Genomic DNA, 17681 nt, shown 5'->3' with positions numbered 1-17681 from the left:
TGATTTTGGAAAAAAAAGTTGTTTCCTCTTTATAGTTGCTGTCTCTAGTCTTTGTAGGCCTTGGAAGACTACATTTGGGTGGCTGAGTGGGCTAGGCTGCTCAATCTTTTTCTTAGAGTCAGTTGCCTTGGTGTGGGAAAATGGAGCTGGGCTGAAAATTAGGGGCACAGTCACACAGAGCATGGAGTTAAATCTGGCGTGGAAATTTCTGACATTGGACCTCTTTCATGGGCCCTAGATGCCCCCAGCGTCCCTAGCCCACTTCATGGCACATGCAGGCTAGTCTTATGTAAAAGGTACAATAGGAACTAACCCACACCCACCAAAACCATTCCTACTCAATTCCCTAACCATTCGCATGGGCTTGAGCTATGCTTAAAAGAATAAAATATAATATAATACATGAATTGAGCCCACAATGAAGTCGGGCTTGGTTGAATCGGGCTTGTAGAAAATGTGTCGCGAAAATAGGTATCAACAGAAATTAAGCCGTTAGAGTATATTAATAGTTTTAAAAATCATGAAACACATAGAAAAATTAATCAAATTTTAAATAATTTAAATAATAAACAGTATTTTGTATACCTGAACATATACAAGTCAATATAACAAAAATATAAACTAAATAAAAAGTTTGTTTTTCATTTATGACAAATGCAATAAGGATCTTTAACTCCTAACCATAAAATCCACAATTATCCTTTCATAAAATAATAAAAACATAGTATCCATAGTTCTTATTTTCCAAACTCAAATTTAAAAAAAAAAAAAAAAAATTATTATTGTCTATTTTAGGAATATATTTGTTGAATATGCTTTGGTTTAACGAGGTATTAATTAATATTATAAGAGTAATAAGAATTAAAAAAATCATGCGTAGTCATATATATATCGTATTTAGGAGAAGGGGGGGCGGTTCGCATTAGCTAAATTTTACACACACAAGAAGAATGTATTTAGTTCTATATCTTTTCTTCCTTTTTCATTTTTGTTAATCAATTATACACGCCTTAGCTAGTAAATCCACAACTCTACCGCTACCCTCATTTCATCTTCTTAAAAAGAGAGTAAGTATCATTTTAGCCGGAGCTCATTGAAGTAAGGGATATGGTCTAAACAATTTATCAAGCAATGTCTTGCAAAGAGGAAATAACTGGTCTTAGCAAAAATCGATGACAATGCTTGATGCTATTTCTTTTTAACCTTAAAAAGATTCATGTCGTATGTTGACAAGGGCTCAAAGTTGCACTAGGGTACAATTATTGACTCTGTTAAAGTTTAAACTGTCTCTTCCACGCCTACTTATATAAGCTTATGTTTTCAAGCAATGAAGCTATTAGCATCAAACTCAAACTGTCACTCATTTGTGCTTGTGAATAAGCTGCCACTATGGAGAGTTTAAAGGATATATAATCGCATGCGTGTTTCGTGTCATTGAATACAGCGTCTTCAACTTTGAAAACTTGGGTTAATTTTTGGATCAAATTCAAAAACACATTACTTAATCAAAGTTGACAGAAGCAAAATTAAAAAACAGAAGTCAACTTTGATGAATGCATGCATGTGCTCTTTTTTCTTTTTTTTTTTTCTTTTTTTGACTTATCATACTAATCTGTGTGCCTACTATGCTACAATCTAAATGATTATTTCTATCATTGTTGCCTTAAGCTTCTTGTAATTTAATGTGACATTAAACCTTGCCATGTCAATTATATATATATATATATATAATTACAATATACTGTTAGCTTTGCAACTTGAACAATTTCCCCCCTAACTTTACAAACACTTTTGCTGAGTTTGGATACGCGTTGTGTTTCAGTGTTTGCACGTTTTGCCTCTTTTTTTCTTTTTCTTTTTTTTTCACGCGTTTTAGGGAGTAATGCAGCTACTGTTCATGAACAGTAGCCTCAAAGGTTGACTTTTCAACCTTGAATAATGTATCCGTGCACTGTTCACAGACCTACAAATATCACTTTCCAACAATTTTTTCATTAAAAATAGGTCTCACGGTACTATTCACACATTTAAAAATTATTTTGCTACAGTGATTTCAGTTTTCAGTTTTCAATTTCAGCAAAATAATAGACCTTTTATTTATGGAAATGTTCCAATTAAGCTAAAAGACTTTTGACTTCTTCTTCTTCTTTTTTCTTTTTCTTTTTTTTTTTTAAATGATAAAAGATAGAACTCTTGGCTTTGCTTCTTTCTTTCTTGTTTGGCATTTGGCTGCTAGTTTGGAAATTTTATACTCCACTAAACGCTTTTAAACAAATATTTGCGAGATCCACACATAAACACCCAAACAAAATAAAAAGGCTAAAGAAGATGAGGAGCCCAAATGTGGGAAATGAAATGAGAGCCTTAGGCCCTGTTTGGTTTATTTTTTTTGTTCACTCATCACTCTTCACTCAATTTTTATCACTCATCACTAATCACTGATCACTCTTCACTCTTCACTTAAAAATACCCCAATTTTTATAACTCAGTTTGGTGGGCTGTTTGGTGAAATATTTCATTGGGTTTTTCAATTCAATAACTCACCTTTACATTTGTCACTAGGTCCCACAAAAATCAATTTCAAAACAGGTGCACAGAACGGTCACAAGCCTACCCGCGTTGGCTCTCTCTCTCCTCTTCACGCCCTTTCCACAACAAGGCACTCTGTTCCCAACTTCAACACTCTCTGAGCACACAACAACATCTCCACTCTCTCACACCGAGCATCCAATTTTCAAACCCTCACTCCGCCTCTCATTTTCTGCCCTTCACTTCTCTGCCTCCACTACGTTAGATCCCTCCATTGTGAAGAGGGCTGAAGGTGGTTTTAGAGGTTCCTCTGTCATTCCTCATTTCGAACTCCAGAAACCCAAACGAAGGAATCCAGTCTCCCAAATCTGAACACAACCTTCAACGAGGTATCCCACGTTGCTCATCTTTCTCACCTTCAACTTGTAAACCCATCGCAGCACTGTGGATCTGGTGAAGAGAAATTTGTGGCTTAATCTATTGGTACGATCTTATTTTTTACCCTTTTTATGATTTTGTCTATATATTTCATAATTTTGTTACTTCAAAATAAGTAAATCTATCTTGAACAATCAAATGATGTGAATAGAAGGTTGGATTTGAAAATTTTTATGTTAGGTTTTCAGTAATATGAAGATTGTAAGGTGTTTTCAATTGAAGGGGAAAAGGTTAGGGAATTGAGTAGGAATGGTTTTGGTGGGTGTGGGTTAGTTCCTATTGTACCTTTTACATAAGACTAGCCTGCATGTGCCATGAAGTGGGCTAGGGACGCTGGGGGCATCTAGGGCCCATGAAAGAGGTCCAATGTCAGAAATTTCCACGCCAGATTTAACTCCATGCTCTGTGTGACTGTGCCCCTAATTTTCAGCCCAGCTCCATTTTCCCACACCAAGGCAACTGACTCTAAGAAAAAGATTGAGCAGCCTAGCCCACTCAGCCACCCAAATGTAGTCTTCCAAGGCCTACAAAGACTAGAGACAGCAACTATAAAGAGGAAACAACTTTTTTTTCCAAAATCATGGAAAAGCAACCAAACATTTCCCTAAGCATAAAACATAATACACCAAGTCATAGAAATAGCATCTAAAAGGTCCAAGGCCTTCCTCCCACCTAAAAACTGGTTACAAGCATCCCCTAGAGCTTGATATAAATATGCATCACCAGCCCACAAGAAAAGGAACGTTTTTCCCTACAAAAAAACCAAAACTTTGACACAAGAGACCAGTCAGCTACCTTAGTGTATGGACGATTTGAAGGCTTGGGGGTGAAAATATTGATATAGGGGAACTCTCCCTCTCTTGCTCAAGACCTCCTTCAATTTCTTCCTTTGTGTGACTGCAAGCTGAAATTTCTGACTTATGAATATATAATTTCTGCACTTTCTTGTGTTTTCATTTTTGTGTTGGTTTCTCTTTTCGTAAAGCACCATTAGCCTTTGTGTATATCACATTGCGAATTTTGGGCTTGGCTCTCCAAATAACTAACGAATTTAACAAACCCAAAGGGAGTTTTGGGCTTATTTCTACAATCTCGGCCTTTGTCGCAAATGTCCCCGACATTTTGGCAACTTCACTAGGGAGTCAAGCAGCTAAGGAAGGAGAAACCATGCCTCCCAAGTCAAAAAAACAATGTACATCCCACACCGTTGCTCCATCTCAAGGGGCAGTCGTTGGCGCTTCCTCTTTGAGGGAAGTATGTCTTGAGGAGGAGGATGAACAAGCCCTTTAGCAAATGAAGGAACTATTTGAAATGATGCGAGGTATGCAGCGGAACCAAGATAACCTTGCTCAGGCTATCCAGCGCATTGAAGAATCCAACAAGGCTCGCGATAAGAAAATCCAAGGTGAGAGAAGCCAACGCTTGAAAAAGGTCAAAATGAGAAGGTGGCGAACAATAGCGAGAAGACGAGGCAAGACAAAGCCAGCAATGCTCTTGATGCTAATAATGATTCTCAATATGTCACGCTTGTCGATGTAGCAAAGCTCATTAAGAGAGAACAAGCGAAAATCTCCAAAGTGCCAAGGCAGTTCATCCGCTAGCCTCCTTACCCATTTGAGCTGAAATAAGTTCTATTCTTAGCCCATTGAGCTACTGGAGATGCTCCAAATCATGTGACAAAATCGCTCCAACCTTTGAAAACCACCCAAGAAGTGAAGGATGGAGAGAGAATCAACTTTCTTATTCAAGAACAAAAAAAAATTCTTCCACTCATCTATATTATTATTTTTTAGCTATCATTCTTATGGATGAATCATCGTATATCTCTTGCTTTACATGATATTTGTGAAAATTTTTGTTGTAGCTTGAAAATGCAAAAATGGCGAGCCACAAATCCAACCGCGAAGGGAATGACGGTTCCAACCAATAATCAACAATGCAAAGCTCTAAACATCAATTTCAAAACCAAGAACCCCTCACGCGTCGAGCATATAGGGGCTGCTAGTGGTGATTAAATTATTTTGGCACAACAACAATTGCTGTTGTGTGCGACCCTTCGCAGCTGAATATTTTGGCGTCACCGCTAAACGAAGTCTTCACCAAATAGCCAAAGGACATAGCTAAATGGCCCACTACAAGGTGCTAGATATTCCATATATCAAGCCTTGAGCTAAACATTTTTGGCATCATCGCTAAATGAAGCTTTACCAAATAGCTAAAGGTCGTAACTAAATGGCCCACTGCAAGGCGCTAGATATTCCATACATTAAGCCTTGAGGTAGCGACATACCATACATCAAGTTGTATTGTTGCTGAGCCAGTGCCAAGCATATGGGGGCTGCCGCAGGTGATTGACTCATTTTGGCACAACAATTAATTGCTACTATGTGCAACCCTTCGTAGCTAAACATTTTTGCGTCATCGCTAAATGAAGCTTCACCAAATGGCTAAAGGTCGTAGCTAAATGGTCCACTGTAAGGCGCTAGACGTTCCATGCACCAAGCCTTGAGGTAGCGACATACCATACATCAAGTTGTATTGTTGCTGAGCTAGCGCCGAGCATATGGGGGCTGCCGCGGGTGATTGACTCATTTTGGCGCAACAATAATTACTACTGTGTGTGACCTTTCGTAGCTAAACATTTTTGGCGCCATCGCTAAATGAAGCTTTACCAAATAGCTAAAGGTCGTAGCTAAATGGTCCACTATAAGGCACTAGACATTCCACGCACCAAGCCTTGAGGTAGCGACATACTATACATCAAGTTGTATTGTTGCTAAGCCAGCGTCGAGCATATGAGGGCTACTGCGGGTGATTAACTCATTTTGGCACAACAATAATTGCTGCTGTGTGCGACCCTTCGTGGCTAAACATTTTTGGCGTCATCGCTAAATGAAGCTTCACCAAATAGCCAAAGGTCATAGCTAAATGATCCACCGTAAGGAGCTAGACATTCCATGCACCAAGCCTTAAGGTTGCGACACAACATACATCAAGTCTTTAAGAAGTGATATTTCATAAGCCAAGTTTTGAAGTCATACAAGCGACATATTATCGTTTAAAGCACACTTAAGCTAAGACTCTCAAGCACTCTTCGCTAATTCATTTTTTTTATACATATCGTTTAAACCATTTTAATCTTTCAAATTTTTAATCAAAATTTTTATAAGTCGTTTATGCTATTTCTCTTGCCATGACTATCGCTTACTAATAAATCACATTTGCACTTAGGGTGAAACGGAAACCTTCTCAAAGCACTCGATGACAAAGAAAATCCGAACTCAATTCCCTTTCATTGAAGCTGTGACACGCTCATGAACGCTAAGCTATGACGAGCTCACACATCGAAAATCTTGGTTGATCCGCGCATGCCAAGCCATGGCATGTTCATATATCTCAAGTCATGACAAGTGCATGCATTCTAAGCCATGACAACGCCTTAATCCTTCTTGAATTTGAGATTATACTTGAAGAGGGAAGTTCAAACGTTGCCATCATCAAGAAAATTGTTCTTGTCACTCAATTCTTGCAATTGAAATCCATGGCCAAGCCAACTAATAAGGAAAGTTCGCGCGCATCTTTGAAGAATGCTTCACTAGAGCTCACTCTAAACATTGATGTCAAACAACTCAAAAATCACAAGCTAGTTGCTGGAAATCTATTCCAAAAATTTTCAAGTGGAATCCTAGTATTGATGTGAAAGCTCGGCATAAGCGGCATAGAGGTCAATGAGAAAAATTGTTGTGCTAGGGATGCAATAACCCTATACCGACGTCTCTAATGCTTAGCCCATCATTGTCCGAAAGTTAGAAGCTAAGCAAAGTAAAGTATGGAGCCACTGTTTGCGATACCATGTATCTTCGACAAAGAGGCTAACCGAAGTGTGGGAGAAAAACTATGGTGCTGGGAATGAAACAACCCTATACCAACATCTCTAACGCTTAGCCTATCATTGTCCTAAAATTAGAAGCCAAGTTAGCTGAGTATGGAGACGCTGTCTGCGGCACAACAAATCTTCAACAAAGAGGAATTATATTCTGCCCTCTATATAGCAAATGAGGAACCCTATTTTTAGAATTCATCTTGAAAAAATATGGTGAGTACTAAGGGAGGAATAAATCCTACCAACAACTCTTGGTGATGGGATACCATTGGTTTGGCATAACAAAATTCGCTAAAGTCGCCACCCTTCCAAGTGCACTCCAACCTTATATGCACACACCATATAAGCTTTCAAGATGTAAGCACTCCATAGCCTTTTATACTTGGGGCTTGAACTCATCAGACCTATCCATTCGCCCTTAAATGAGTACATTCGGGTTTTTGCTGCCACTAAATAGTTCACTAAGTGGGCGGAAGCAATTTGACTCAAGAAAAGCGATGGGAATGGTTGTAGCCAAACTCATCAAGAAGCATATCATTTGTTGCTTTGATGTCTCGTTCATAAGCGACAACAATACATCTTGCTTATACCAATTTTTGAACGCAAGCCCTATGAAATACTAGGAAGCCGACGAATTATCATGTTATCCAAGCATGGTGAGATCCCTACATGCGAAGGTGCAATGCCTTCAATAAGGTGGGGAAAGCCAACGCTTTCTTCTAATGAGAAACCTTGCGAAACGGCAAGAAAACCAACAAATTACTCTTACGGCAAAGCCTCTACATGCAAGGGTAAAAAATACTCTCAATAAGGTAGGAAAAGCCAAACACATACTCTCTCAATGGTAAGCCCTATCAAATGGCTAGGAAGCCAATGAGATGTTTTATTATGGCAATACCCCTACTTGTGAGGGCATGACTAGCCCTCACACAAGGTAGGAAAGCCAATACATCCTCAAAGGAATTCCTTACCGAATAATTAGGAAGCCGGCGAGATGTCATATCATTCATATGTTGGCAAGACCCTACTTGCGAAGGTGCAATGTCCTCAACAAAGTAGGGGAAGCCAACATTTTCATAGAGGCAGGCCTTACGAAGCGGTATTGAAGCCAACACAACATCTTATAATTCAGGCATAGCGGTCCATTACATGGTGGACATAATCATCCCTAAAACATTATGGGAAAATCAACACAACAAATCACTATCTCATTGCCACATGGTAATTTGTTATACGCGAGGATAAAATCCTTCCTCAAGAAATTAGCAAGCCTATGTATGTGAGAACGCAATCACCCTATGAAATGGTGACAAACAAATGCACCATAAGCCGCAATGCACAAAAACGCAGCCTATATATGGGGCTCCTTGAAAACTAATGAAGCAGTGACCTAACATATGTCGAGTTTAAGTTGGTTACCAAGTGATGAGTCAAGTTTCAATATATATGAGCTGTTGTCCGTGAAAGCAAATTTGCTCATCACAAAGATTACTAAAAAAAAAAAAGGCACAAACTGCAAACGTGCGCTAGCGAAAACCTGTCCGCAAAGGCATGAGAACCAAGCAACATGTCTACTAACTTGCCCAAGCAAAGGCAAAGCCATATTCGCAAGCTACTGAATTCAAGCAACAAGTCATTCTCAAGAAACTAGCGCATATAATCTAGCAAAATTATGCTACTCAATCACAAGGTGCACATGACATTTCCAAGCAAGCTCTCCTCAACATACTCAAATGCTTAGAGCCATACATGGGCTATTTTCATAACAAAAATGTGTTCATAGCCTTTAACGAAAGGTACAAAGTCATTCTTAGGTATAAATTACAAGCATATACATCCTTGAGGTACAAATTAAATTTTCATTCCAAAATACAAAATATTACATTCAAATATCATATATGTTCGTTTTGTGTATAAAATGCAAATTATGTCAACTAACCATGATAGTACAACTCAAAATCACCAATACAACTAAATAGGAGCTGCTCTATACATAAATGGGCTATCCACGAAGGCAAATACAGAGAAAGTGCCTCCAAGACAGCAGGCCCTATTACACACTATAATGGAGAAAATAGGAAATGCCCCTTTTAAAAAAAAAAAAAAAATCCAGCATTTTGCCCCCTTTCTCAAACTAATTAGGGAAATGCCCATCTTTTGAAAACTCGATTTTCTTAAAATCGAGTTATTAAAAAAAAAATTAAAACCCTATAGCGGTAAGGAGCTTCAGTGATGTTTAAGGACCTATAGTGAATGTTTTGAACTCAATTTCCATAAAGTCGAGTACATGCAAATTTTTTTTTCTTTTTTTTACCTATAACTCGACTTCTGGATATCAAGTTACAAAACGTCACTATAGCTCCTTTAAACATCACTATAGGCTCCTTACCGCTATAGGGCCTTTAAATTTTTTTTTTAAAACTCGATTTTAAGAAAATCGAGTTTCAAAAGATGGGCATTTCCCTAATTAGTTTGAGAAAGGGGGCAAAATGCTGGATTTTTTTTTTTTTTTAAAGGGGCATTGCCTATTTTCTCCAATTATAGTGTGTTCAATAGGGTTCCTGCTAGTCTGGAGGCATCTTTCTCTTGGTATTTGCCTTCGTGGATAGCCCATTTANAAACCATTCCTACTCAATTCCCTAACCATTCGCATGGGCTTGAGCTATGCTTAAAAGAATAAAATATAATATAATACATGAATTGAGCCCACAATGAAGTCGGGCTTGGTTGAATCGGGCTTGTAGAAAATGTGTCGCGAAAATAGGTATCAACAGAAATTAAGCCGTTAGAGTATATTAATAGTTTTAAAAATCATGAAACACATAGAAAAATTAATCAAATTTTAAATAATTTAAATAATAAACAGTATTTTGTATACCTGAACATATACAAGTCAATATAACAAAAATATAAACTAAATAAAAAGTTTGTTTTTCATTTATGACAAATGCAATAAGGATCTTTAACTCCTAACCATAAAATCCACAATTATCCTTTCATAAAATAATAAAAACATAGTATCCATAGTTCTTATTTTCCAAACTCAAATTTAAAAAAAAAAAAAAAAAATTATTATTGTCTATTTTAGGAATATATTTGTTGAATATGCTTTGGTTTAACGAGGTATTAATTAATATTATAAGAGTAATAAGAATTAAAAAAATCATGCGTAGTCATATATATATCGTATTTAGGAGAAGGGGGGGCGGTTCGCATTAGCTAAATTTTACACACACAAGAAGAATGTATTTAGTTCTATATCTTTTCTTCCTTTTTCATTTTTGTTAATCAATTATACACGCCTTAGCTAGTAAATCCACAACTCTACCGCTACCCTCATTTCATCTTCTTCAAAAGAGAGTAAGTATCATTTGAGCCGGAGCTCATTGAAGTAAGGGATATGGTCTAAACAATTTATCAAGCAATGTCTTGCAAAGAGGAAATAACTGGTCTTAGCAAAAATCGATGACAATGCTTGATGCTATTTCTTTTTAACCTTAAAAAGATTCATGCCGTATGTTGACAAGGGCTCAAAGTTGCACTAGGGTACAATTATTGACTCTTTTAAAGTTTAAACTGTCTCTGCCACGCCTACTTATATAAGCTTATGTTTTCAAGCAATGAAGCTATTAGCATCAAACTCAAACTGTCACTCATTTGTGCTTGTGAATAAGCTGCCCCGCTTACTATGGAGAGTTTAAAGGATATATAATCGCATGCGTGTTTCGTGTCATTGAATACAGCGTCTTCAACTTTGAAAACTCGGGTTAATCTTTGGATCAAATTCAAAAACACATTACTTAATCAAAGTTGACAGTAGCAAAATTAAAAAACAGAAGTCAACTTTGATGAATGCATGCATGTGCTCTTTTTTCTTTTTCTTTTTCTTTTTCTTACTTGTCATACTAATCTGTGTGCCTACTATGCTGCAATCTAAATGATTATTTCTATCATTGTTGCCTTAAGCTTCTTGTAATTTAATATGACATTAAACCTTGCCATGTCAATTATATATATATATATATATAATTACAATATACTGTTAGCTTTGCAACTTGAACAATTTCCCCCCTAACTTCACAAACACTTTTGCTGGATTTGGATACGCGTTGCGTTTTAGTGTTTGCATGTTTTGCCTTTTTTTTTTTTTTTTTTTTCATGCGTTTTAGGGAGTAATGCGGCTACTGTTCATAAATAGTAGCCGCAAAGGTTGACTTTTCAACCGTGAATAGTGTATCTGTGCACTGTTCACAGACCTACAAATATCACTTTCCATCAACTTTTTCATTAAAAATATGTTTCACGGTACTATTCACACATTTAAAAATAATTTTGCTACAGTGATTTCAGTTTTCAATTTTCAATTTCAATAAAATAAGTTCTATCCAAATAGACCCTTTATTTATAGAAATGTTCCAATTAAGCTAAAAGACTTTTGACTTCTTCTTCTTTTTCTTTTTCTTTTTTTTTTTTTTTTTTTTTTTTTTTTTTTTTTTAATGATAAAAGATAGAACTCTTGGCTTTGCTTCTTTCTTTCTTGTTTGGCATTTGGCTGCTAGTTTGAAATTTTATACTCCACTAAGCGCTTTTAAACAAATATTTGCGGGATCCACACATAAACACCCAAACAATATAAAAAGGCTAAAGAAAATGAGGAGCCCAAATGTGGGAAATGAAATGACAGCCTTAGCCTATCCACTGTAACCTGCCTTATCAATTATCCTTTTTTTTTTTTTGGTGGGTAAATTGCCTTATCAATTATCATTCATGACAACTTGCAATAATCCCGAATCCCTTAGTGATAAATAGAAATCTCTCTCTCTCTCTTTCTCCGCTCATTGTCCTTCTTTTTTTCTTTGTCACTTTTCGCTACAAAGCTGAATTTGATGGGATGAGATTTTTTGTTTAATTCCTCCCTAGCCAACTATTATGACTTTCCTAGTCATTGTGTTCGAACTAAGATGCGTTTCATTTGTGAATCCAATGAAAAAAATGTAGGCCAATTCGTAGTCCATTCTCAGTAGTGCCACGTGGCGCAATTTGATTGCTGCGTTGGAACCATGCGTTACTTTTAAAAAAACACCGCCTTGTTTGACAAGTAGTTACTATAAAGAGCAAAAGCCTCAGCATCGTTTATATTAGTCTATACTTGACCCTCTAGAACTGATCAATACAATTGCCACCATTTCTACAGCTAAAGAGAGCGTGTGAAAAAAAGCTTGATTGAACATAGATGGTGAGGGAATATTGGAGGGAAGTGGTACCAAGGGATGCAAGCGGCAATGGCGAAAGCTTGAGCAGTGAAGTAGTTTTTATCATCTGGGGTGCCTTGGTCATGCTTTCTCTTATCACAGCAGCCATCTTTTCCTGGCAGATGGTGCATCCAAAGACAAAGCCTCAGCAACCCACAATGATGCTTATGGTTCTGCTTGTGCTGCCGGCTGTGGTGGAGCTTGCGGTGGTTGAATCATCATCTCATTCTCATGAACTTCTAATGTAATAATTCAGTGTCAAGTTATGCTTCCTTGCTGTTTTAAAGAATGTTGAAGCTAGATAGCAACCTAGAAGAATTTAAAGATAAAAATAATGATGATATTAATGAAACTGTTACAGTTTTTTCAGTTCCTTGATTCAATGGATTTTCTTCTCTTTTTGAGTTTTTTCTTATATCTTTTTTCACTTTCTTAGCAAAATATTGAATTAGATTATGTTGCAGTTGAGCTATACTAACTTACATCCATATATCATAAAGGGATTACAGTGTGAGATCCTTATCTGTATTCTATAATTTAAGTGGTTAATAGTTTGCCACATTTTGTTAGCAAAATGTTTCCCATATTTCGTTGTACACATTTAAACCACCACCTCACTGTTTGCCATCCCCATCCCTGAAATGTCTTTTAGCACTTTACCGTGACAACATGGGCTTCTTTAACAACATAAAGGTGTATATATTCTTTTTCAAGATAAGCAAGGCATCATATATATTCAAGTACACAATCGTTGCTAAAATTGCCCAATCAAAGATACAATCTTCAATATTCCATTGCGGGTTGTTCAAAAAAAAATATTCCATTGCGGGGCCCAAACATCAAATATTGTTGGGGACGCGGTACTCTAAAGCAACCCATGTGGATTTCATACTAGATACCAAACTGAGTCCAAGGATAAAAAGAAACACAGCAATGTGATTTTTGAGTTGTGACCCATCCAGAATTCCTAAAAGTAGGCGGCTTATTCCCAGATACTGTGGAGAAGATGTCAATTACCTTGGGTTGGATTACTGAAATTACATACAAATTTACAATCCAATATACTATTGTTTGATGTGCTAAAAAAACGGGGGAAATCCTAACATATTGTTCAGATCACTCGTTCAATCATTCATATGTCGAAAGAAAATTCAATGTTTATTCTGCTCGTGCTGATATGTTCGTTTGTTCGCTAGTGGAGAATGCATTGGGTTTGTATATTTGCTCTTTATATAAAACTCGGATTCTGATTTGATTCATCTATATATGTACATACATAGATTATTATAAGTTCAACATACAAAGGGATGTGATTATTTTCTTTAGCATTGACACGATCATTCGTGCTTATAGAGCGTGTAGTCAAAAGTAAGAAATTCACATTCCAAAACTTTTCCTTAAATCAGTGGAAGAAATATCCACGCGGAACTTGTCTGCTGGTATTGATATAAACATGTCTCTTAACTCCTCTGGAATGTCAAAATCTTCAAGAACCTGCATGTGTTAACAATGGAATTCATAACTTCGCCAAAGGAAATAAGATCAACAAGAAACAATCAGAGCCTTAATGAGCTTTAGTATGCAAGCCTACCTTGAAAGCACCATCTACATTACGACCGCCCACAAGGAAAATGCATCCTGTTTTCTTACATCCAATGAGTATCTCCAGCATTTTCTTATGGTCCCCGTCATAGTATTTGGGCTGAAAAAGGCAATAGATATATTTCATAAATACCAGCTAAATTACATACAATGTGATGCTCCACACTTGCCATACTGCATCATATACTACGAAACTACAACAAAACAAGACATCTTAAAAATCTAAATATCAAAAGTTCGATGTTTTACTACTTCTAAACCACCGTCACTATAAGTGTCTGTAAGCGTTGGTGATTTAGGTGCAGTGTGGCCAAAGCAGCCTACCCTGTTTTGTTGTAATGGTAAAGCCAGGATCCCTTAGAGAGTGCAGCTGTGTGACTAAGGATCTTGTTTTCAAAAAACAGAGGCCTGTCCTTTTTAGGCTTTGTGGCATACTGTCCCATATCCAAATGCACAATACAAAATAAATAAACTATAGTAAATAAGGGATTTGGCTACACAGTAGCATTTCTATTTGCAACTTTGATCATAAATCATTATGTTTTACACCAACCGACAAAAGAATTGTCAAAAGAATTGTATGAAACATACACATACTGAGCTCCATATAAGACAAGCAGTGCTTGAACAAACACAAAGAAATCAGTGCATACAATTACAATACCACTGCACCATTTAATTTTAATTTTTTTCTTTCTCTCCTCTTTTGTTTCAAACAATTTGCTTACACAATGTTTATGGGTTTATAAGAAGAAAGATCATCAAAAGGACTGGATGGGATAAGAACTATTCATGGGGAAAGGAAAACCTGGGTAATGTCATCTTTTATTTGGACTTTCATGATGAAAATTTAGGACATAGATCATCTATTGCTTGGTTAATGAGATGAACGGAAAGGGAAAAAATGTATTTTCATTTGACCATTATGCCTATTTATTTGATTAGGAAGTTGTATTGTAAGAATTTTTGTGATTTAACAAAATTNCATTGTTAAAAATGATGTTGGGGTGTTTGTCTTTTTCTTCTGAATTTGTTGAGAGTTAATGTTTTCGTAATCATAAGTGTCCAAAAAGTGGTTAGTTCTTGTCTTAGGGTGACTAACTTGTGGTCGAAATAAAATTCATTTTTTGGTGATTAGAGTATATCCTATTATCTTTTGACTGATAATTTTTCCTTCTTTGCTTTAATATTGTTTAGGAGGGGTCAGCTGACTTTTTAAAGTTGGATCATTTTCTTGTTTGTTTTGCTATTCTTTAAACACTATCATCATATCTTCTTAAAATAATGTATGAATTGCAATTGCTTTTAATTAATTAACTCATAGTTTTTTTTTTAGGATAATTAACTCATAGTTAAACCCGAAAACTTATGGAACTGTACACCTTTCTTTTTATTTTATTTTTTGTAGGGGGCCCCGGAAAGTGTGGCAAAGCAATTTGTAGAAGATGAAATTGTAGAGAATGACCTGTTTATATACAATTGTTAATTAATCATTTGATTACTGTTGGGTTTAGCTAATATCTAACAATGATTATGCCAATTGGATTCTTTAGCAGAACTTAATGGATTATTAAAAGAGTGAGGGGGTTATATCATATACGGACCTGATTGTAGGTTGCACATGTGAATTTATGGTCCAGTACATGGGTTAGGTACTATATCCTTTCATATTGGCTGAAGACTTCACACAGGTAGAGACTTCAGACTAGAGACACTAGGATTTAGTTTTATTATTGAGACTCTCTTTCATTTGGTACTAGTGTATACACATATCTAGCTTATATGATAACATAAGGTAGATATTAAACTCAAAATTTGTGGCCATGTACTCAATTTAGGATCTCACTGCTTGGATTTAAACTCAGGATTGTGAGTTTGGGATGACCATGGATCTCTGCTTGGGTTGGTCCGGCAGAGGAAATACCAAATTTCCAAGTAGTTAAAAGTGTCTTCCTATATAGGAAATACCAATTTTATTTGTTTTTTTTAAAAGTGTCTTCCTATATAAATACTAAAGACATTTAGGCCGATATGACACCAATATCATTTGGATTGATTTTCTTCTTTTAGGTGTTCAATGCTAATAAATAGTTATCTAGCCAGCCTTTCTTGATAATATAGGAAATTGAAGATGCCTCTGTTTATGAAATATTCACTCTATTGTGCTTCCTTTGAGGGATACTGAAGGTTTTCTAATACATGCTTCCTTTCCTTTTGTTTTTTCCTATCTTTGTGCCTTTTGAATTGGGTTGTCTATATATGTAGGGGTGGGGTTTCAAACAATGTCAGAGGCAAGTAGTTATAACACCAATTCTAGTCGACATTCGTGTGACATGGACCAGTGCGTGGTGCGGACGTCTTTGAAACTCCATAATTTTGGTAGGAGGTTCTATGGCTGTAGACATTGGAAGCCTGTGAGTATCAAATGCACTTACTATTGTTTTCAACTCATGGTTAAAACCATCATGCCCTCAACTCATGTACATACTTGCCTTGTTAAATTTGTAGGATAGTTACCAACATTGTAAGACCTTTAAGTGGTTGGATGGTAACACATGTAGGCGTGGTGCTGAAACAGCACTAATTGTAATAGCTAAATTTACTAGGCTTGTGGCCGAGGCAGCTATAGCAAAAGAAAATGAGACTGAAGCCCATGCATTGTTAACAAAAGCACTTCAAAGGGTAAGAGCAGCAAAACGTGATGCTAAAAAAGCAAGGGTTGCACAGACTTGTTCACGGAGCAAAACTGATCGACGGAGAGACGCGCTTCAGAGATCAGTGTGTGTTGCTGTGCTGTGGGTTTGGGAGAAAGAAAATAGAAAGTGATGAAAAGTGGTGTAGTGAAGGGCTAGGCTAAAGATAGTTGGGAAAATAAACAAAAGTGTCGTTGGATTATTTCAGTGGGTCTACTGTGATTTGACTAAACACTGCTGTGGGACCCAAAAGCAGCCCAACAATTACACAAATTGCCATTGAGTGAACAAAACTCAAAACTCAAAAAAAAAAAAAAAAAAAAAAAAAAAAAAAAAAAGAAAACAGCCCGCCTGGAGTTTCCTAAACTCAAATCTCATATTCCACAATTCTAAGATATGATAACTGAGTTCATATATGGAAAAGAAGCCAAACAAACTTTGTGTATGTGGGGCCCACAAATTTTGAAATATGAGTTAACAAAACTCAGTTTTTGTGAGATATGAGATATGAGTTTCCTAAAATCCAAACAAGGCCTTAGCCTATCCACTGCTAACCTGCCTTATCAATTATCGCCCTTTTTTTTTTTTGGTGGGTAAATTGCCTTATCAATTATCATTCATGACAACTTGCAATAATCCCGAATCCCTTAGTGATAAATAGAAATCTCTCTCTCTCTCTTTCTCCGCTCATTGTCCTTCTTTTTTTCTTTGTCACTTTTCGCCTACAAAGCTGAATTTGATAGGGATGAGATTTTTTGTTTAATTCCTCCCTAGCCAACTATTATGACTTTCCTAGTCATTGTGTTCGAACTAAGATGCGTTTCATTTGTGAATCCAATGAAAAAAATGTAGGCCAATGCATAGTCCATTCTCAGTAGTGCCACGTGGCGCAATTTGATTGCTGCGTTGGAACCATGCGTTACTTTTAAAAAAACACCGCCTTGTTTGACAAGTAGTTACTATAAAGAGCAAAAGCCTCAGCATCGTTTATATTAGTCTATACTTGACCCTCTAGAACTGATCAATACAATTGCCACCATTTCTACAGACTAAAGAGAGCGTGTGAAAAAAAGCTTGATTGAACATAGATGGTGAGGGAATATTGGAGGGAAGTGGTACCAAGGGATGCAAGCGGCAATGGCGAAAGCTTGAGCAGTGAAGTAGTTTTTATCATCTGGGGTGCCTTGGTCATGCTTTCTCTTATCACAGCAGCCATCTTTTCCTGCGCAGATGGTGCATCCAAAGACAAAGCCTCAGCAACCCACAATGATGCTTATGGTTCTG

At 36.6% G+C, this 17681-nt stretch overlaps 2 long non-coding RNA genes across 2 annotated transcripts; one reads left to right on the top strand and one right to left on the bottom strand.

The window, feature by feature from the left end:
- Window positions 1-2608: 2608 nt before the first annotated feature.
- Window positions 2609-16599, top strand: LOC136065716 (uncharacterized). The gene is made up of 2 exons (XR_010627313.1): window positions 2609-3012; window positions 15970-16599. It is a non-coding gene; the product is annotated as an uncharacterized LOC136065716 (long non-coding RNA).
- Window positions 13310-13804, bottom strand: LOC136065715 (uncharacterized). The gene is made up of 2 exons (XR_010627312.1): window positions 13694-13804; window positions 13310-13596 (listed from the first exon to the last, which is right to left on the bottom strand). It is a non-coding gene; the product is annotated as an uncharacterized LOC136065715 (long non-coding RNA).
- Window positions 16600-17681: the final 1082 nt, after the last annotated feature.

This window comes from Quercus suber, unplaced genomic scaffold (genome assembly GCF_002906115.3).
Source record: "Quercus suber isolate HL8 unplaced genomic scaffold, Cork oak 2.0 scaffold_1095, whole genome shotgun sequence".
NCBI classification, from domain to species: domain Eukaryota; kingdom Viridiplantae; phylum Streptophyta; class Magnoliopsida; order Fagales; family Fagaceae; genus Quercus; species Quercus suber.
This window is presented reverse-complemented; position numbering and strand designations above follow the sequence as displayed.